Raw genomic sequence first — 22,190 nt, 5'->3', positions numbered from 1 at the left:
AGGTTCTAGAGTCAGAAGATCTGAGTTCAAATCCTACTTCTTATTCTACGTGACTTTTACCTCAGTTTCCTCATTTGCAAAATGAGGAAGTTGGACTCATGGGTCTCTGAAGTTCCTTCTAATTCTAGATGTATAAACTGATATTTAAACTGATATAAACTGAATTAAAATCTACTCTTTCACAGAGGCCCAGGTAAATAGTCATCTTTTAGTCTGTCATTAAAAAAAAAAGATATTTGGCCTTCTAAAGTATGTCAATAGTATAGTGGTAGTCAAAACCAAGCCAAACCCCTTCTTGATCTTAGGCTGCATTAGAAAAATCCAGAACAATAAAGGTTGATAGTGTTCTGGCCAGATCATATCTAAGATATTGTGCTCTTCTCTGAGAGTTACAGTTTAAGTAGGAAATTTGACAAACTAGAATGGGAAACAGAAGGATTTCTTAACTGTTTTTCTGTCATAGACCCTTGTGGCACTTTGGTGAAATTTATTGACCCCCTTCTCAGAATATAGTTTGTTGCCTCCATTCATAATTGAAGAAAACCCTAAATTTCACTTAGAGAGGTTAGTGAAAATAAAAAAGTAATTTTTTCCCCATCTGAGTTCATAGACCCACTGAAATCTATCCATAATTCCCAAGGGGACCCAAGCGTGATAATTATGGGTCTAGAGCAGTGGTTCCCAAACTTTTTTGGCCTACTGCCCCCTTTCCAGAAAAAAACAATACTTAGCACCCCCTGGAAATTATGAAACTATTTATTGAACTCAGAATAGAATGTAATACAAAAAAAGTGTGGCCATCATCGCCTCCCTGGATCGCTGCAGCACCCACCAGGGGGCGGTGGCACCCACTTTGGGAATCACTGGTCTAGAGGAAGGTAACCAGGATTATTGAAGGTTATCTTAGCTTTGCTGAGAAAAGAAGAGAAAGTGGTGACTTGATACTTACCTGGAAACATTTGCAGAGCCGTCATGTGAAGGAGAGAATAGATTTATTCAGTTTGGTCCTAGGAGGTAGAATTAGGGGTAATAAGTGGAAATTAGAGGTGGATTTTGGTTTGATGTAAGGAAACATTTCTTAGCTGTTTAAAAGTGGAGTGGGCTGTTTCAGGAAATAGAGTTTGCCACACTAAAGGTCATTAAGCAGTGGCTGGAAGGTTACTTAGGAATGTTAGAGAGAGGATAATGAAGGACTATTCACTGATATGTTGGACTAAATGATCTGTGAGACTCCTCCTGATTCTGTTGTCTTCATAGGAATACCCTTAAAGGCTAGATTCAAATGTACAGATTGAAGGACCAAAACTATATTTACACAAAAACCATCCATATTATATATGGGAAATGCCATGGTATACTAGAAAATGCCTTGAACTAGTAGTCAAGAAATACAATTTTGAGTCCTGCTCTCTGCCATTAAACCACCGTGTGGTTTGGCTCAAGTCTCAAGTTTCTTCCTCTGTAAAATGAAGGTATGGGCTAAATGATCTCTAAGGTCTATAATTTTACTCTAATGGTGTAATATTTTGGCAGGGTTCTAAGATTTCTAATTTTATGATTCTAGATAGAAATCAGAATACATATCATCTATACTCAGGCAGTTTCCAAATTAAACTAGTATTTTGTATTATTCTATTATATCTGAGGTTACAAATTGATTTTTCTTTTCCTGTTCTTTCTCCTTCATTAGCACTGGCATTAATGTGCAGTAGCAAGAATAGATACCAATAGGAAAGGGAATTCGAGAGGCAGGGAATGGTGCAGGCCACCTGAAACTTTGGTAGAGCTCCTATTTGGGGAAAACCAATGAAAATAGTCAATTTTCTACAAAAGTCATTACCCAGTGATGACCTCTTCTCACCATGGGAGAGTGCAAATGCAGAATTAATCGAGTCAGCAATTTCTCCCTTTGAGATCTGACTCTGAGTGGGACCAATGAACCCTTCCAGGTGGGCGATTTCTTTCCAGCAATGGCTTTGCTTTGAGCACACACAAACTGACTCATGGGCTCTGAAAAGAAGAGATTGTAATGCTTGTCATAACATCTTATTAGTGTGTTGTCTGTGGGGAATGGGAGAAGAGACTCTAAGAACAAAAGAGAATACTGGGGTGGGGAAGGGCAAATAAAAACTTTAAGAGAATAGGAAATGGGCTAATCTAAACAATACAAGAATATGAAACATGTTGGGCTAAAATCACAAGTCATGCTACTGCTTACTCTGCTTCTTCTGTCTTAGGATTACAACCAGATTTCTGGGAAATGTTGGGGGTTGGATTTTTGCTGCATCATATTTCATAGAAACCCATGTTAGAATTCTCAAAGGTTCTTAGGCAAATCCTCATTTTATAGAGGGCAAAACCCAGATCCAGAGAAGTGACTTGCCCATTATCAAACAGAAAGTGCTAGAGTCAGCACTTGAACCCACTACCTCTGACTTTAAATCTAACATTTTTTTTCTACCACAACAAATTCTTTAACTAATTCTTCACTTCCTACCTTACCACACCCCAGCACGCTGGACTTCACCCTCTGAGTGCTCAATTAGAAAGACATAGTCTCCAATTTTCCCTTACCAAAGAGATTCTTTTGGAGTGATGAAATTCCTTGTCTTCTCCTGTCACTTTAACTGAATTACAGCTTGCTTTAGGATCAAAAAGTCACCAGGTGGGAAGCTCCAAGGAATTTGAGATCTAGAGGTTTATTTGCCCTGACCCTATGGAACAGAAAGTTCTTTTTTTTCTGGGCAGAATTGGAGCAAGCCATCGTGTTTCTCACCTGTGCTGGTTGGGTATTGCCTCCACTCCCCTGCCAGCTTGGCTGTCTTCCTGGGTCTGTCCTGGACACATAACTAGAGATGAGATAAATATTTTTGGCCATCCACATGCATCCTTGTTAATGCTGACAGCCTAACTGGATGTACTATCTTACTCTCCCCTTAGAATTTCATCCTCTGGACAATATCCACCCTGGCAGATTGACCACTTCACTTCAGCAAATGACCAGTTACCTGTTATCTGGCCAGTTCTAGTCCAAGGGCTAAAATAAAGAAAGAACAAAAAATGAAAAATACCGTTTTTGCCCCGAAGGAACTTAAAATCTGCTACAGTGATGACTAGATAATTCTAATATAAGTACTATAAGAGATATTACACTTTGTATTTGGCTTTAAGGCTGACAAAGTACATTTCGTTTAATCCTCACTTCAGCTCTCTGAGAGTCAGGATCACAAGATTTAGAGGTTAGTATACAGCCCCCATTTACAGGTGTGCAAAGTGAAGCTGAGAAGGGATAAATGACTTGCTCCAGGTCACACAGTCAGTACATCTCCTACACTCACTCAGCCTCTGACTCCCCTGCCTTCTCCACTTGACCCCCATGGCCTCCTCACACTGGAAGCCACTCTCCTTTCATTGGCAAATTCCTGCCAAAGCCTCCTTCTAAGAAGTATCTTCTAAGCCAGCTCTGCTCCAGGTCCTCCAGACTTTTACACCTTGTCTCTTCCATGGGTACCTCCCCCAACTCTACCTGCTTTTTAGCTCCCTTTTATAGGCTGACTTCCTCCATTAGAATGCAAGCTCCTTGAAAGCAGGGACTATCTTTTTCCTTACATTCGTATTTCCAAAGGTTTGGACAGCGCCTGGAACACAGCAAATGCTTAATAAATGCTTTGTGTAGTCTAATCTAATTGGCAGAACTGTATTTGCAGAGTAATTAGATGACTCACTGGATAGAGTGCCAGGCCTGGATTTGGGAGAATCTGGGTTCAAGTCTGGCCTCCAACATTTCCTAGTTTGGTGACCCCGAAGTAAGTTGCTTAACCCCGATTGCCTAGCCCTTGCTGCTTTTTATCTCTTAGAATTGATACTAAAAAGATAAGAGTTAAAAAAAATATTTTCTGGGATCAGGCTTTTTCTTTGTCTTTTGCTCATTTTGGGAGGCTTTTTTTTCATAACCTTGCCTATATGTTGAAGCTCATCTCTGCTCCTGGGATGGAGGGAGTACTGTCCCTGGGTTCCCCCCAGGAGGCTACGTGCACTGGATTGAGCTAGATTCCACTCTTCAGCTGCCAGCTCCCTCCTGGGTGTTGCCCCTTCTGTGGAAGGTTTCCCCAGGTATACTTGCACAAGGCTGCTCCTCATGCTCCTTAGTGTGTCCTGAGTTGCTCCACTTACTTCAGGCTCCACCATTCCCCTTTCTTATCCTATCTAGCAAGACAGGTCCTTAACTCCTATCCTTTTATGTTTTCTTTGGCCGAAACCCTGTTTCACTCATCTTTTGTTGTTTCTGATTCTCTGAAGTGTTTTGAGGGTGTGTGTGTGTGTGTGTGTGTGTGTGTGTGTGTGTGTGGTTGTTTGGAATTGGGTTTGGGCAAGATCAGAGCATTTCTTACTCTGCCATATTGGCTGCCAGCGGAAATTTTAAAAAAAGAACTGTATTTGGACCTGTTTTAATTAAATTAGGACTCTGGTCCTTAGATTTTAATAAAGTTTATTAGAATTACTTGGATAGGTAAAAGAAGAGAGAGAGATAGAAAGAGTAAATTGTTACCCACATGGTTCTTTCAGCAGCACCTCCAGCATGGAAGCTCCTTGGCAGAACACTAGAGACAGAGAGCAAACACTTCCTAGCTAGTCCCTTTTATCCTGCCTTTCACAGCCTGGTCAAATCAAGTTCAGGCTCATGTACACTACGCAGGTACACAGGTAATGTGACTCCAGAAAGGGGGGCAGGGTAAATTTCCTTCACACAATTCCCCCTCTGATCCTTTGGGAGATCAGCATGTTAAATCTCCTCCCCCAGGTTTTCTAAGAGATTAACATGTCAGGTCTCCCCAGTCAATCATTCTACATATGGAGCCTATGGCTTAATTTTTGTCTCAGAATCAATACTAGGTATTGGTTCCAAGGGAGAGGAGAAATAAGGGCTAAACAGTTGGGGTTAAGTGACCTGCCCAGGGTCATACAGCTAAGAAGTATCTGAGGCTAGATTTGAATACATGACCTTCTGTCTCCAGGCCACCTAGTTGCCCTAATCCTTTGTTCTTTTCACTACAGGCCAATGCCTCTCTAACAAAGTGTTTCAGGAGTTCAGAAGAAGGAGATCATGCTTTAGTGGTTAGTGTGAAGAAGAGAAGATATCATGGAAGAAGTGGTATCTGAGATGAAACTTGAAGGATGAGTAGAATTTCTAGAGACAAAGATGGACTTTGTACACTCAAATGCATAGACATAAAGATTCTAAGCCAACAAGGCAAGTCTCTTCCAATTCTGAGATTTTATGCTCTCTGTTCTAGCTCTCAAATCCTATGACTCTCCTCCTCCCTGCAGCAGAGGTATCACAGCTGCTCTCACCACCAACCTGGGAAGACAGGCTAGTCTGTGATAGCAGGAGCATTTATTGAACTCAATCTCATGACCATTCTGTAGCATACCCAGCACCTAGGTCAGGATGCTGCACACAGCACTCAGCATTTGAATTCAATAAACTCAGCAATCTATTAATTACCTTCTATGCAGAAGACCCTATGATAGTCACTAGAGATATTAAAATGAAAAATGACAGTCTCTGTCCTTAATGGGCTGGTATAAGTTAGTATGTGATAAGGGAGTAACTATAATTAAGCAGATTTTACTTACAGGGAAATTGAGGATGAAAGGCTGTGTAACTAGCCCAATATCACACAGCTAGGAAATGTCTGAGGCAGAATTTGAACTCAAGTCTTTCTGGCTTTAAGACCACTACTCTATCCACTGCACCACCTAGCTGCCTGCCTCTATGGTGGGTGGTGGAAAGATATCAAATACTTCAAGAAAAGTTTTACAGGAGGAAATCCTCTAAATAGGGACAGGATCTGAGAAGGGACAGATTAGGCAAGGCTTAAAAAAGGAAGTGGTACCCAAATTAGGCTTTTAGAGAAAAAGGATTTCAATTGATGGAGATGTGGAATGAATTGCAGACACCAGAGAAAATTCTATGAATGTATTAAGGTGCAAGAGTGCATCATAAAAATGAGGGCCATAATGTCTTATCCCCTCTTCCATTCTTCACTCTTTCCTTCTTTCATATTTTGTTTGAATCTGTCTCTTTTTCTCTTGCTCTATAAGTTTTACCAATTTATCCATTCATTCAAATATTTATCAAAGATTTTTTGAATAAAGGAATAACATGGGAAGAAGCAGACTTTAGAGAGACAATTGTCCCTTTTTGTGGTAGCACAGAACTAGAAACAAAACAGTGTCCACCAACAGGAGAATAATTGAAAAACTGTGGTATATGACTACATTGTGCTATTTTTGTGTAGAAAGGAATGAAAAATAAGAAGAGAGAAATAGGAAGACTTGTATGAACTAATACAGAGTGAAATGGCCAGAATCAAAAAATATGCACAATGCCTACAAAAATCTAAGTGAAAAGATTCCTAAATTAGGAAGTCAAATTGAGTAGCTGAAAAACCAATAAAGGTTCTGGAAAAGAGAAAATGAAATAGACTTCTCTCTTCTTTGCAGAAAGGCTGAAGACCATGAGGGCATAATTGTGTATATGGTGTCAGATGGGGTCACCATCTTGGAAGTTTGTGCTGTTCTTTTCTTTTCTGTCACAAGAGATGGTTCAATCTGGAAAGGGAGAAAGATTTTTCCCTGAAACATCTGCGAATTAAAGACAAATGTATCAATAAAATATTTTTTTTAAAAACAGAACAATGAAGGTCCTGAAGAACAGTTAACGCAACATCATCAACGCAAAGAGGTAGAAGATTACTAAGGCAGAATATTGCATACCTTTTGTCAGATGTGGTCACTGAAACCAATATTTTTGCTTGTTCTTTTTTAAAAAGGGGGTTCAACAAAAAATTGGAAAATGAAGGGGTGTCCCTCAATTGGGGAATGGCTGAACAAATTGTGGTATATGATGGTGATGGAATATTATTGTGCTGTAAGGATTGATGATCTGGATCTGGAGGATTTCCATATGAACTGGGAGAACCTCAGTGAACTGATGCAGAGTGAAATGAGCAGAACCAGAAGAATATTGTATAGAGAAAGTGAAACATTGTGGAACAATCCAATGTAATGGACTCTGTTACTAGTAACAATGCAACAAAACAGGACACTCCTGAAGGACTTATGAGAAAGAATGCTATCCACATTGACAGAAAGAACTATGGGAGTAGAAATGCAAAAGAAGAACATATGACATCACTTATCACATGTATATATTGGTATGTGATTTGGGTTTAGGCTTTAAAAGATCTCTCCATAGCAAAAATGAATAATATGGAAATAGGTATCAAGTGATAGCATTTGTACAACCAGTGGACTTGCTTGTCAGCTCTGGGAGGGGAAGGGAAAGAAAACGAATCATATAAACATGGAAAAATATTTTAAAATAAAATAATAATAATAAAAAATGGAGGTTCAGTCTGGAGGAGGCAAGATGGGCTTTTTTTATTGCTAGGAATGACTAACATGTATTTTCAAAACAGTTGTGCTTTAAGATGCTACATGCAAAATACTGACTTAGAAGCTGCCCTGGGTACCTAGACAGGTAAACTGCTCTGCTGGATCAGTGAGCCTGAGGCAAGAGGGGGTGGCCTGTATCACCTTGTTATGTGGTGTAAGTGTGCCTCTTTACTCAGCATTTACATGAGGCCTTTAGAACCACAGTACCGCACTCTCAGTGGTATTCCTGAGTTACCACTCTCACCATGGTACCTTTTTCTTGTCAACAATCACCAGACCGGAAAACCAAATGATTGGGCTCAGCCTTTGGAATGGCTTCTGTTTTATTTTGATCTGGCTGTGCTCTTGGCACACTAGTCTCCAAGTATCTTCTCTAAGAACGGTCATACCGAGGGCAGCTGTGTGGCTCAGTGGATTGAGAGCCAGGCCTAGAGATGGGAGGTCCTGGGTTCAAATTTGACCTCAAGACACTTCCTAGCTGTGTGACCCTGGGCAAGTCATTTAACTCCCATTGCCTGCTCCTTATGGCTCATCTGCCTTGGAACCAATACAGAGTATTGATTCTAAGATGGAAGGTAAGGGTTTAAAAAAAAAACAGAATGGTCATATATAGAATGTATTCCTTTAGAGAAATGAATATTATAGTTGTGACTAAGAGAAATGGGGGTAAAAGGGGATTCAATACTGATAGACCTGATCAACCTTCAGAACCAGGAGGCAAATACAGGACTTGAATTCCTCCCTGGTATCTCTTTTGTTGTATATGTGCATTTCTAACTTGCAGAACCCTAAACAAAGGAAACAGGGTAGAAGAATCTTGGGTTAAGAGTTCAGAGACTTAGCTTCTGGTCTCACCTCTGCCACTAACTTGCTCTATGATCCTGGGAACTTCCTTTGCACCTCAGTTTCCTTGTCAGTAAAATAAGGGATCTGGATGAAATGACCTCTCAGGAACCTTCCCCTAGCTTTACAAAAATTCTGTTTATACAGTCGTGAATTTAAGTGACTTAGATAACAGCAAAAGCAGCATGGGGGTACTAGAAGTCTTCAATCTCCAAAGCAGAGAGAGTGTGTATAGTTCAGTGTAAATTATGACCATAACGAAGCTCTTACATACAAATCCTCTTCCTCCTGTATTACTGTGCACTGAAGTGAGCTGTGTATGTGCTGTATCTCTCTACTAGACTATAAAATTCATAGCAGCCAGTCCTGTGCCTTCCCCAAGCTTTGCATGTCCCCCAGGGCTTAGCAGATGGCGTTGCCTATAGGTCATAAGTACTTAATAATTGTTTGTTGAACTGAATTGAATGGGGGGAAAAATCTTAGGGAGGGAAAAATACCAATTACAGTGGCACATTCTAAGGCAAAAGAAAAGTAAATGTAGGGAAGACAAAAATTCTTCAAGGTCCATTTCCAGTGCTTTCCCATAAAGCCTTAAGCTTCCCTTTGAAAATGATTTCCTATGAACTACCTTAACCACCTGCATTTATCACACTATTTGAACCTCACAACAACCCTGTGAGGCAAGCCCTTCAGGTATACCAATTATCTCTGTTTTACTGATGAAGGAAAGGAGGCTGAGAAGACTGAAGAGACTTGCCTATGTTCACTCAGCTATTGAAGGTCATTGGTGGAATTTAAACCTAGATCTTCCTTACTTCAAGCCAGAATTGATATAATTTTCAATGCACTTTTTTTTTTGAGTTTTTTTTTTAAACCCTTAACTTCTGTGTATTGACTTATAGGTGGAAGAGTAGTAAGGGCTAGGCAATGGGGGTCAAGTGACTTGCCCAGGGTCACACAGCTGGGAAGTGTCTGAGGCCGGATTTGAACCTAGGACCTCCTGTCTCTAGGCCTGGCTCTCAATCCACTGAGCTACCCAGCTGCCCCTCAATGCACTTTTCACATTCTACAATATACTAGTTATCTGCATACATGTTGTTAGCCTATATGAATGCAAGCTCCTTGCTTAAATTCCCCAGGATCCACCAGAGAAGTAAGTGTTTAATATATATAGTCATTGAATATTCCAATGCTGGACTTTCCTTTTACTAGAACGGGCAAGGTCTTGGAGTCAGAAAACTCAGGTTCAAATCCTGCCTCTGAAACTTATTAGCTGTGTGATCCAAGAAAAATCATACTGAACCTCTGTTTCCTCAACTATAAAATGGGGATAATGACACCTGTACTATCTACCTCATATGATTGTTGTGAGGGAAGTCCTTTGTAAACCTAAAAGCACCAGAGGAAGGGGAGCGATTTTATTACTGTTGCTTCTATTCCCACGGACATTCTCCTCTGATATCTCAGCAAGGCATGGAGGTGAGCCTGGACTTTGCTATCCTGGCAGAGTACAAACCATGGTAGGTGTAACCAGGCTGGAAGGACTCCAGGATGGACCCAAGAACCAATATAGTTAGGCAAATCTGGAGAAGCATCTTCCCAAGCAGTTCCAAGGATGATTATTTTTGATGGCAACAACTGATAAAACATGAAGGGATTTTCATCTGGATCAATTGAGGGAATGCCCACATAGGGAAATGATATTTTTGTCAAAGTATCAAAATATCATAGAATCATAAAATGTGAGAGCTAGAAGGAAACTCAAAGACTGTCTAGTCCAAGTCTCTCATTTTATTTATTTTTATTTTTATTTTTTTATTTTTAAAAAATATTTTATTTTTTTTTAGAAAAATTTTCCATGGTTACATGATTCTTGTTTTTACTTTTCCTTTCACCCCTCCCCCCATATCCAACGTGCATTTCCACTGGTTTTAACATGTATGATCAATCAAGACTTATTTACATATTATTGATAGTTGCATTGGTGTGGTCGTTTAGTGTCTACATCCCCAACCATGCCCACATCAACCTGTGTGTTCAAGTCTCTCATTTTACAGAGAAGCAAGTAACTAATACAGGACAGAATGTGAAAATTGAAATGTGAATTGTATCATAATGTACTGAATGCTGGGCATGAAATAAGGAAAACGAGTTCAAATCCTACCAATGACTCGTGATAGCTGAGTGAGCATGGGCAAATTATTTATGTCCTCTAAGCCTCCTTTCCCTCCATCAATAAAATGGAAATAACTGATGCATTTGTAGGACCGGACTCATAAGGTTGTTGTGAAGTTCAAATAGTGTAACAAATAATCTATTTTGCATAGACTTAGAACTAGAAGGGACCTTGGAGGTCATCAGATCAATCCTATCATTTTAAAGATAAGTAAAAAGGGGAAATAATTGAACCAAGGTCATATAATGCAAATCAGTTTAACAAACATCGAAGCGCATGGCAAGACAAAAGTGAAAGAGTTCCTTCCTTCAAGTCGCTTACATTCTGTGGGGACCTGGAAGGGTATAGCATGTACACACATAGCTCCTACAATTTGAGAAGATTGGTTGAGATGTCACCAAAGCTTAGTGTTAAGAGGAAGATGAAGACTTTGAGAGGTGGAGATGAGGAGGGAAGGCATTCCAATCATGGCAGATGGGTCGTGTGAATGTACGGAGGCAGGAGGTGGTGTGTTAAATTCAGGGTAACGGGTTGTTTTGTACAGTTTGGCCAGAATACTGAATTTATGAAGGGAAGTTGCATGACCTAAGCCTGGAAATGAAAGGAGACGGGGTTGTAGAAGGCCTGAAAGGCTGGGAGAAGAAACTTGTGCTTTATTCTACAGGCCGTGGTCACCTACTGAAGGGCTTTGAGCATGGATGTGATACAGTCACACCTATGCTTCGGAAACATGGTTTTGCAAGCTTTGTAGAGAAAGAATTGAAGAGGGGAGAGACAGGAAGCAGAGATAATTAGGAGGTTGTAACAATAATCCAAGGTAGAGGTAGGGTGGTGGCTGTGTAAATGGAGAGAAGGGGTAGACATGGGAAATGCTATGGAGGTAGAATTGACAAGATTTGACAATGTATTAGGTATGGGGTGGGGTGAGGGAGAGAGAAAACTCAAGGATGACTGTGAGCTTATTAATCTGGGTGACTAGATGAATAGTAGCTTCTTTCAAAGAAATGAAGAAATTCTGAAAACATGTAGGGTGGGGAGAGGTAAATTTCATTTTGGACCCATTGAACTAATGGAACCTTAAGAAGATACCTATCAGGTAGTTAATAATGCATAATTAGAATGCAGGAAAGAGATATGGGCTAGATATGTAGATCCAGGAATTTTGTGTATAAATATGATACTTAAATCCATAGGAGTTTGTGCAATTAAAAGTAGAGATTATAAAAAGAAAAGAGAACTCAGCACAGAGCCCCAGAGAATACTCATGCTAAAGGAAGGGGATGGTATAATTTTGTGGGTGGTAGGTAGAACTAGGACTTTCACTCGTGGCTTCTGAGGCTGGTGCTTTTTCTATACCTTGGGTTCATTATTGACAACACTGTACTGAGTAGCAACATCTTGCCAGTTGCTTCTCTTAGAGAAAAAAAAGCTCATAAACTAGTTTGGATTCTACCTATTTGCAGCTCTTAACTTTCTCTCTCTGTCTCTCTCTCTCTCTCTCTCTGTCTCTCTCTCTCTGTCTCTCTCTCTCTCTCTGTCTCTCTCTCTCTCTCTCTCTCTCTCTCTCTCTCTCTGTCTCTCTCTCTCCATATGTATGTGTCTATATGTACATATATATGTAAATTATACACATATATACACACATGCATGCATGAGGGTTTTGGTGGATGGAAATATAATAACTTAAAATGTTGAAAAAGGCCCAGAGCTTCTAGGAGAAAAGGCATGATGCAAGCCAGGTGTGGTCAGCACCTGAGGAGGCTCTCGTGACTAGATCTGAGTTGTTTTGCATAGTACTTCATACCGATCCACTTGCAAACAGGAACTTTAAAACATGCTTTTGGATGTTGGTGATTGTGCCATGCAAGGATGCTTCAAAAGTTGAGAACAAAAGTAATACCACAATGTGCAGTCATCAAAAGCCTGTAAAAGGAAAGTGGTTTTACCAATCCTCTGCTCCAGGCAGGGATCCATGCAGGTAACAGGTAATATGAGTAGAGAAGGGTGATGCACCATAGACTTATGCTCTTTATTTTTCTCAACCTGTCTTATTCAGGAATCTGCCCAGCCTTCCAGCCAGGCCCTGGCTCCAGGTGGCCTCAGTCACTGAGACGGGTTTCTGGGAGAGGCTACAGCTTTGACAAGAGGCTGGCATACTCCAGTGTTGCTCTGCAGACCTGCCTGGGTCTAGGACTATAGGTGGAGTCTAAGAAGAGCGAGGGGATATGAAATAGCATTTTTCCTTTATAAGTCATAGTTTCTACCTTGTAAATTATTACGCATTGTGGCTGGGGTTTTGGTAGAACAGATCTGGATAGCCTTCCTTCACTGTTGCGTCTGCCATTGTCTAGGGACTTGGGGGAGGGAATCCTTCCACAGCTCCAGCCTTGGGAATGAACCTTTCCCTGTGATTCTCTCCCAGGTTCCTCAGCAATAAAACAGCATCTTCAGTAGAACAATTATGGTTTTAACTATAGTAAGATGCTGCATATCATCATCACAGATCATTGAATCCCTGAAGTAGAAGGGAGGTTAGTTAATTTGTTCAACTTCTAAGTTGAGAGCATGAGTCCCCTTTGTAGCATCTCTGATAAATAAGTTGGCTTCTGACCACCTCCAGCAGCAGGGAGCTTTCTATTTCTGGGGGCTCCCATTGTAGGATGTCTCTGATTATTAGGAAATTCTATCTGATCCTGAGCTGGCACCTGCCTCTTTTTAATTTCTACCCACTGGTCCTGGTTATGCTTTCTAGAGTCAAATATAACAAGTATAATCCCCCTTTTAACAAGATAGCCTTTGATATTTTGAAGGATATGATCGTTTCCCCATTGAGTCTTTTATTCTCTAGGATAAACATTCCTAGGATTTTTCTTTTCTCTCTCTCTCTCTCTCTCTCTCTCTCTCTCTCTCTCTCTCTCTCTCTCTCTCCTTCCTTACTCCTCCTGCCGTCTCCTGCTTTCTTTCCCTTTCTACCTATTTCACCCAGGTTAGAAGGAGAAAGGGAAAAGGGGATGGGAATGAACATTTATTAAGCAACTGCTAGGTTCCAGGCACTGTGCTAAGTGCTTTGCAAATATTTTTTAGATCCTCACAACAACTCTGGGTGGCAGGCATTGAGAAATAGTTTCCTGAGTTGAGAAAACTGAATCAGATAGAGGTTAAGTGACTTGCCCAGAATCATATAACTAGTAAATGTCTGAGGCTCAATTTGAATTCAGTTTTTCCTGACTCTTGCATCACCTACTTATAGTTCAAATCCTGCTCTGGTAGGCATGGGAGTTTTGTCTTGCTCTGCTTTCTTTCTTTTATTTTCCTTAATTTTTTTTTCAAAACCCTTACTTTCCATTTTAGAATCAATACTAAATATTGGTTCCAAGGCAGAGGAGTGGTAAGGGTAAGGCAGTTGGGGTTAGGTGACTTGTCCAGGATAACATAGCTAAGAAATATCTGAGGCCACATTTGAATCTAAGACCTCCCATCTCCAGGCCTAGCTCTCTATTCACTGAGCCACCTAGCTGTCCCATCTTCCTCCAGTTTCAATCTGGGCCAGTAAAGCCCTTCTTAGTCAAACTGATGGCTCCCTACTCCTGGGAACTTATAGATACCAGATCAGGTTAGACTCCTGCAGATCAGAATTCTAAGCTCAAGAGATCCACTTCCCCATTTTTTCTATCAGTCTTCATGTGTCATACCTGTGAGTCCCTTCCCTGTTTTGGTCACTTTCCTCTGAACATGTTCTACCTTGTCAAGGTCATCCCCCAAATATGGTACCCAGAAATAATCATAATATCTAAGATTTCATGGAATATGACCAAGCAGAGTAAGGGAACTATATATTTTCTCCTTATGGACACTTAACATGTATTGCTTTAACCTAAGCTATAATAGCAATAGCTATCTTGTCTAATACACCACACTGTTATGGAATACTGGATTCATAGTCCACTAAATTCCTTTGATCTTTTTTTCCCTCTTCTCTTGAACTGCTATCTCACCATATCTCACCTATCCTATAGTTCTGTAGTTAATTTTTTAAACCCAAGGGCAGGTATTTTATATTTTTTCCCTATTAAATTTTATTTTAAGATCTCAACATAAAAATCCATCATTTCAATCTGTTATCTTTTTAGACAAGATCCCCAATTGTCAAATATGTTTGTTATACCACTCAGCTTTGAGGTACCCATGTGTTGATTAAATCAGGATACCAAAAAAATACAGGTAGGTAACCATCAGTACAAATTAAAGGTAAAATCTATCTATGTCCTAGTTAAGAAATAAGCCTTACTTATAGGTTCCTGAATATTGAATCTCTCTTTCCAGTCATCTGAGTTCAATCCAGGCCTGGTTCAAGTTCTTCTCTAAATGGCTAGGAACTATGTACAGACAGTTCTTGCTTTGTGTAAATTTGCATTATGCAAGTAAAGAATTCTGAAAAAAATTCACATTCCAAAAAACCCCCAAATCTATGTTAACTTTACAGTATAATATGGTGCTTTCTCTCTCAGCTCCTTCCCTTCACTGGGACAGCCTCCAATTGCCCTTCCCATCACCCCCAAAGCCCCAAACCCTCTAAAAATCCCCCTCTAGGTAAAAGCAGAAGAATTGATAGGTGGAGAGACCATCACCTTCACAGGTGAATCAGGGGCTTGGCTTGAATTCTCTATTGCTAAGAGGAGATCTTTGCTCTACTCTGCCCACCCTGCCCTCTTCTGCCCACTGCCTGCCTATCTCCAGCTCCTCTGTGTGTCACCCATCCTTCTCCCTCTGTGTCTATGTTTAGCCCTCACATGTCTGCATCCCTCTCCCTCCTTCCTCTCAATTTGGCTAGATCCCCTTGTGCCTGACCCCAGTTGGCCTATTCCTCCTCCTGCTCATGCTTGTCTCCAGTCTCATCAGCCCTCATGTGTCTTTGAGCTGTGTCCTGGCTCCTTCTCACCATAGGTGTTATGCTCCCTTCCCAACTCCCTCCTCAATCCCACATCCAGGCAAATTTGAATTATATAAAAGTCGCTTTATGTGGACATCTGCAGAATAGTCCATTTAGGTAAAGCAAGCACCGTCTGTATTTTAATCTTCATATATTCAGTTCTTCCCTATTGCTAACCCACTATAATATAATGGATGTTGATGACAAAATTCCCTTCTGCTTTGGGTTTCAAATTTCAAAATATAATTCTTGGATCCTTGTTCTCCTTAGTCAAGAGCCATATGCACACTCCCCATTCCAACTGAGATATTCATTATTATCCCTGGGTCTCACCTTGTCTTTCATCTTTCTTTCATTTGGGCCTTGGCACCCTTTAATCTAAACATACACAATCTGTGCTTCTCTTTCACCTATTCATTCTTAACTCTTACTCAGCACCCAGAAGCATGTAAATTATTTACAGAGAATATATAACAGATGACATCTTAGATCTCCAAGAAGGATATATGGGAAATTTTCCTCACATGAGTTGCTATCAGTGAGCAATTATTAAAGGACTTAGGGCAAATGACAGTGCCTTTCCTCCTTCAGTAGTGGGCACAGAGCTGTCAACAGTTTATAAATGAAGATGCTCATACAGCCAGCCACCATTCTTAGAGATGAGCCTTCCCTCTGTGGGTTCTGTCCAAGTGTCATCCCACTTTCTTTCAAGATGACAAGGATTAAGGCTCACTATCTAGAGGTTTAGGGAGAGAATATGAGTGTGCACAAGGCAGGTAAGGCAATTAGGCATTTTTAGAGCTGGAAGGAATCGATGGAAAGACTAAAGTTTAGGGGAAAACAGCTTGCCTAAGGCTTCTTTGGAAGTGATGGAGCTGGAAACCACTCATGTCTTTTCACTTTTAGCTCAATATTCTTTTTTGCCATAACATGGAACTTTCTGAGGACAAGCAACACAAGAAGCTTAAATGTTATATTCAAAGAGAACAAACATAAGATAGTATGTGATCTTATCTTAATAAGGACTGATAATCAAAAGATGGGTGTATAACTTAAAAGAAGCAAGTAAACACTACTATTACTGTAATACAAGTATGACTTGCTTTAAGAAAACAATATAAGAAACTTCAAACTTAGAAAACATAGCAATTGAGATTATTGAAAAAAAGGATACATTAGATGATAATGATGATGATGATCATAATAATAGCTTACATTTGCATAGTGCCTGGTATGTGCTAGGCACAGTGCTAAGCACTTTACAAATATTAGCTCATTTGATCCTCACAACTTTGGGAGATAGGTACTATTATTATCCCCATTTTACAGATGAGGAAACTGAGGCAAACAAGTTAACTAATTTGCCCACAATTACATAAGCTACTAAGTGTCAGATTTGAACTTCATAAGCACATTTTAAATTATTTTATTTACATAGGCTAGCTATTCAGGGAGGCTCACAGAGTGATAGTATATAGCAGAGCTTGAAGAAGCCCCAGGTTGTCTCTTTCAATGCAAACTTAACCTAAAATACTCAGTATGTAAGATGCTACCCAGTTTATGCTTGAAGACTTCCAGTGGTGGCAAACTCATTGTCTATAAAGGTAACGCATACCACTTCAAGACAGTTTTAATTGTCAGGAAGCTTTTCCTCATACAGAGACTAAATTTGCTTCCTTGTAACTGCCATCCATTTCTCCCATTCATGCCCAATGGGGCCAAGGAAAACTAATCCAATTCCTTTTCCATAAGTCAGTCCTTTAAATATATATTTCTGCCATGTCTTCTCCAAGCTAAACATATTCAGTTTCTTTACACCTTGTGGGGTATAGTTGCAAATCTCTTCAGTATCAAATAGCAAGAGTTGGAAAGGATTTTGAAGATGATCTTGTTCAACCCCATCATTATGCAAAGAAAGAAACTGGTGCCAATGAAAGGAAATGAGTTGCCCAAGGTTACACAGCTAGTTTAGGCAAAGCTGAAACTTACTCATGTCTCCTGACTACCAGTCCACTAAAGCACACTGATAAGAATTGTGGAAAGAGTAGCAAGGGCAGTGGAAGTGTAACAGAAACTACATCAAGTGTACTATTCAACTTAATCTTCTCTCCTCATCACTCTTTGCTGAGTTCTTACTAGAAGTACTAAAAATAAAAGAAATGAGTACACGGAATAGAGCCAGCCTTCAAGTTCTTCCAGGGCATCTAACTACTCATCAAACCCATTTGAGCTGTGCTTTTTGCCAGGCTCCAGCTAAGGTCTTCAGGATCATGGGTAGGGAAGGGTAGAGGATTATGGTTGTTTTGGTTATGGGCCATTGGGAGTACATGCCTACAGGGAGTTGGGATGGGAGGGAGGAGTAATAGCTACATCTCCATCCCTACCTAGTGCTGGGTGGAACATTCTTAACATGCAAGTGCTTATTTGTGCTTCTGTCCTAACACAAATGAAGTATGGAATGAGTCTCATCTGGTCTAGAGGGAAGAAAGAGCCACTCCTTATGATGAAGCTCTTAATATTCTCTTTCTTAAAAAGGAGAGATAAAAACTGATTGGTCTGGACAAATAGCAGAAGACAAAGAATCAATTCTGTCCTAAATTTTGAGGGAAATATACTGTGGATCTAGCAAAGGTGAGCTAAAAAGAACATGTCATAAGTGCATTTGCAGGCAATAAAGGACTGGAAATATCTTGAGGCTGGTCAGATCTCGAATTTAATTCCCATCAATCTATCAAACTTGCAAAATTTGGTCAACATTAAATATAAGATCTTGTGCTTTCCTAGGGATGAAAATGGAGATGAAATAAGATACAGTCCCTGCCCTCAGTAGGCTCACAACTAAGTTATAGAAAGAAGGCATATAGTGCCACAAATAGTTAAACCACAACACAAAAGAACTAAATAACAATATAAGAAATATGAGATGCTCACATAGGATTTTGTGGTACAGCCAATAAATACTAAACGTTCAGAGAAGGGAGTCTTTTGTGGGAGAGAAGTAGTCTCTGTAATTTCAAGTGATTGGTTAGACGTGAGATTTTATTATCACTCAGATTATTATCTGAGTTGAACTCTGAAGGATGGCTAAGATTTGGATCAGGAAAAGGCATTTCAGGTAGGGGGAATATGATTTGCATAAGATTTTCTTTAACAACAATAACCAAAACCATTCCCTTGAAAGTTGATACCTCATAGGCTAAACAGCCCTTTGTTAGTATCAAAGACTGAGGAAGAAAAATCTGGTCTTTTATTTGAGATATAACATACATTCCAAATGATGGTAGCAAAGTACCAAGATGATATTTTATAGCTCTATTTTTATTTTTTGAAGAAACAACAAGATGCTTTAATGTTGCAAGATATTCAGTCATGAAGGGGAGACACTGCTCAGACATCTGCCTGGGTTCTCTGTCAACATATGGAACACTGAGGAAAACCTTTCAAGTCCCTTCATTCTGACTGCTTTGTTCTCATGTGTGAGTGTGTCATTGGCAGGTCTAAGTGAATTTGACACTATTACCGGCTGCGGACCCCCACACATTGTTGCGTGACTTGGCACCTTAACTCAGCAGAGGAGGAGAGGATTCTGGCTATCTCCCAGGAACAAGAAGAACATGAGGCATGGCATCATGACTACTGTGATATTCATCCAACAAGCATTTATCAAATAACTACTAGATACTCATCAGGGATGTACTAAGAGGGGATTTCTGCATTGGACAGTACATAAAGCTTGAAAAACTCTAAGGTCCCTTATGCTTATCATTTTATAGTTTACTCAGAAGAAAGAGTGGGAAAATGTCACAAGAGATGATTTATCTCATTTTTAATAGTTACTGACTTCTGATATAATCAATAGATCCGTATTTAAGTAGTTATTCAGTGGGATTGGCTGCCTAAAGATATTTATCAAGTTTTGAGAGCTAATCCAGAATGTTGCAGCTTGTGGCAATTAAAATTGACAGCTTCAAAGCTACTGTAGGACACATTCCAAAATGCCTTGAGTTCACTAACACTTTTACCTGCCTACAAGATTAGAATCATAGGATAAAAGAGCCTAAAGGGAGAAGCTCAGAGTCCAACCCCATCATTTTATAAATGGGGAAACTGATTCAAAGAGATGGGAAATGACTTGCCTACATTACATAGCAAGTTACTGGCAAGGTCAGAACTCAGATTCACGTTTCCTCATTCCCCATTCAGTGTTCTTTGAACTATATCACAGTATATCTCACAAATATAGCATACAATCAGAAGTCTGTATTGACAACCGAGGGCCCGTCTGAGAGTCTGAAACATTCTTACTTGCCCTTTGCCTCTGATTATTCAACTGCCTTGACTCTCCTTGCATCTGTCAGGAACAGCAGGCAGTAGAGTCTGAACACAGGATAGATCAAGAAAAATGATTATAGTTTCCTTATATTACTTTCCTAGGTAATTTTAACTACACATACAAAAAATAAAATCTAATAAATATATATATATGTATAATATAGCTAAGATTAGAAGGGAGTCAATTAACTGCAAAAAATTACTGCAAGTTTTTCTGACAAAAGTCCTATTTCATTCATTTTATACACACATATATTTGTATATATACAAATACAGATATATATCTATATATATACAAATTTATAAACATATACATATATACACACACATACAAATTTGTCAGAACAAAAGCCATTTCCCAAATGATAAAGGATATGAATAAGCCATTCTCAAGGGAAGAAAACTAGGTATTTATATTAGCCATATGAAAAATGATCCAAATAATTAATAATTAGAATAATGAAAATGAAAGCAATTCTGAAGATCAATCTCATACAGATTGTCAAAGATGACAAAAAAGAAAATACCAAATGTTGGAGGGACTACAGAAAAATAGGCATATTGATTCACTATTGGTAGAGTTATGAATGGGTCCAACTACTTTGGAAAGCAATTTGGAATTATGCATAAAAAGCAAACAGTGTATACTTTTGATCAAGATATTCTGCTGCTAGACCTTTACCTTAGAGATAAAAGAGGAAAAGAACTCATATGTATAAAATAATTTATAGCAGCTCTTTTGTGATGGCAAAAAACTAGTTAACTACAGGGATGCTGATCATTGATAAATGGCAAAACAAAAGGTTCTTTATAAATGTAATTCCATAAGAAATTATGAAAGAGATAGTTTCAGAGAAACATGAGAAAACTTATCTGAACTGATGCAGAGTGAAATGAGCAAAATCAGAAGAACAATTTAATTCTGAAAGACTTGAGAATTTCTCTGGACAGGAGCTGCATTTCCTTTAGAAACAGCAACGACTAAACAAATCATGATATATGAATGTAAAGGAATAGTATTCTACTCTAAGAAATGATGAGCTTGAAGAATTCAGAGAAGTATGTGAAGGTTTATATGGACTGATGCAGCAAAATAAGTAGAACCACAAAAACACCACATACTCAATGCTCTCCACATTGCTGCCAAAGCAATATTCCTAAAGCTGAGAGGTCTGACAATATCATTTCCTTGTTCAATGAAACTCTTCAAATTTCTTTTACTGCTAAGGATTCCATGTGTCACTGTTTAATATTCAAGGCTCCTTTGCAAAATGGCTGCAAACTACCTCTCCAGCTTCACAGTGTGTTTCTGCTGTGTGGCCAGACTGGTCTTTTTGCTGTTTCTCACATACTGCCTCCTATTTCCTGTCTGTGCTTTTGTATAAGCTGTCCTTCAAATCTGGAATGCTCTCCTTCTATATCTATGCTTCTTAGAATCCCTAGTTTCCTTGAGTTCAGTTTAAGGGCTGTCTTTCTATACATGAGGCCTTTTTCAGATCCTCCCAGCTGCTAGTGTTTCTCTCCCAAAATACTGAGTATGTATTTATTTTCCTTGTATTTCATATACATTTATTTTGTATAGGTTTATACAGGTCCATGCTGTTTCCCACCATGGAAAGTTTTTTGAATGGAGGGACTATATATGTCTTTGAATCCCAGTTACCTAGTTCAGTTCCTGTCAAATAATAGATGCTTGATGTTTATTGATTGACAATATAAATGTAAACAACCAAAAGCCTCCACTGAACATGTTGTAATTATAATGACCAAGCTTGGCCCTGGAATAGTTGAGAAAAATTCACTTCCCTCCTAGCACTGAAGAGGTGGGAAGTTCTAAGTGTGAAATAATGAATATACTGTCATTTTGCTAAATTGCTTTTTTCCCTTTTTTCTTTTTTTACAAGGGATGGCTTGCTGGATAGGGAAGAGAAATTCAGAAATGAATGTGACATAATGCTAGTATCTTCTTTGTGTTATTGCCTTCCATATTCTGTATGTATACACATGTAAGCATACATATAAAAATATAAGCAAAAATTGTACGTATATATATATATATAATTTTTTTGCATGTTGTCTCTTTTATTTGAATGTGAGTTCCTTTAGGACTGAGATTTTGTTTCTTTTCTTTGTATCTCTAGCACTTAATACAATAAATTCTTAATAAATGATTGACTAAAAAAAGACATCAATAAACATTAGAACTAAAAAAAGAAATAGCAACGTCACTGGGAGAAAAGAGATAGAAAAGGAGTCTGATGCTGGAGAACAAACACCATTATACCATATATCCCCTACCCCTCAGACTGATCAGGGGTTCAATCTAATCATTCTTATGTGCTTACAAAAGAAACCTGAACTTTCAGAATGCTGATACCTTAGGATTATACTGTCAAATGACACACTAATAATAGAAAAGGAAATTGCATCAAGAAGCCAGCTCATCCT

General features: G+C 39.2%; 1 protein-coding gene across 1 annotated transcript in view; it reads right to left on the bottom strand.

The window, feature by feature from the left end:
* Positions 1-22,190, bottom strand: part of TGM3 (transglutaminase 3) — a 131,473-nt gene that overhangs the window by 108,260 nt on the left and 1,023 nt on the right. The gene's annotated exons all lie outside the window — the stretch shown is intronic.

This window comes from Gracilinanus agilis, chromosome 2, assembly GCF_016433145.1.
Source record: "Gracilinanus agilis isolate LMUSP501 chromosome 2, AgileGrace, whole genome shotgun sequence".
Lineage (NCBI taxonomy): Eukaryota > Metazoa > Chordata > Mammalia > Didelphimorphia > Didelphidae > Gracilinanus > Gracilinanus agilis.
Note: the sequence above shows the minus strand (reverse complement) of the source record. Positions and strands in the feature narration are given on the sequence as shown.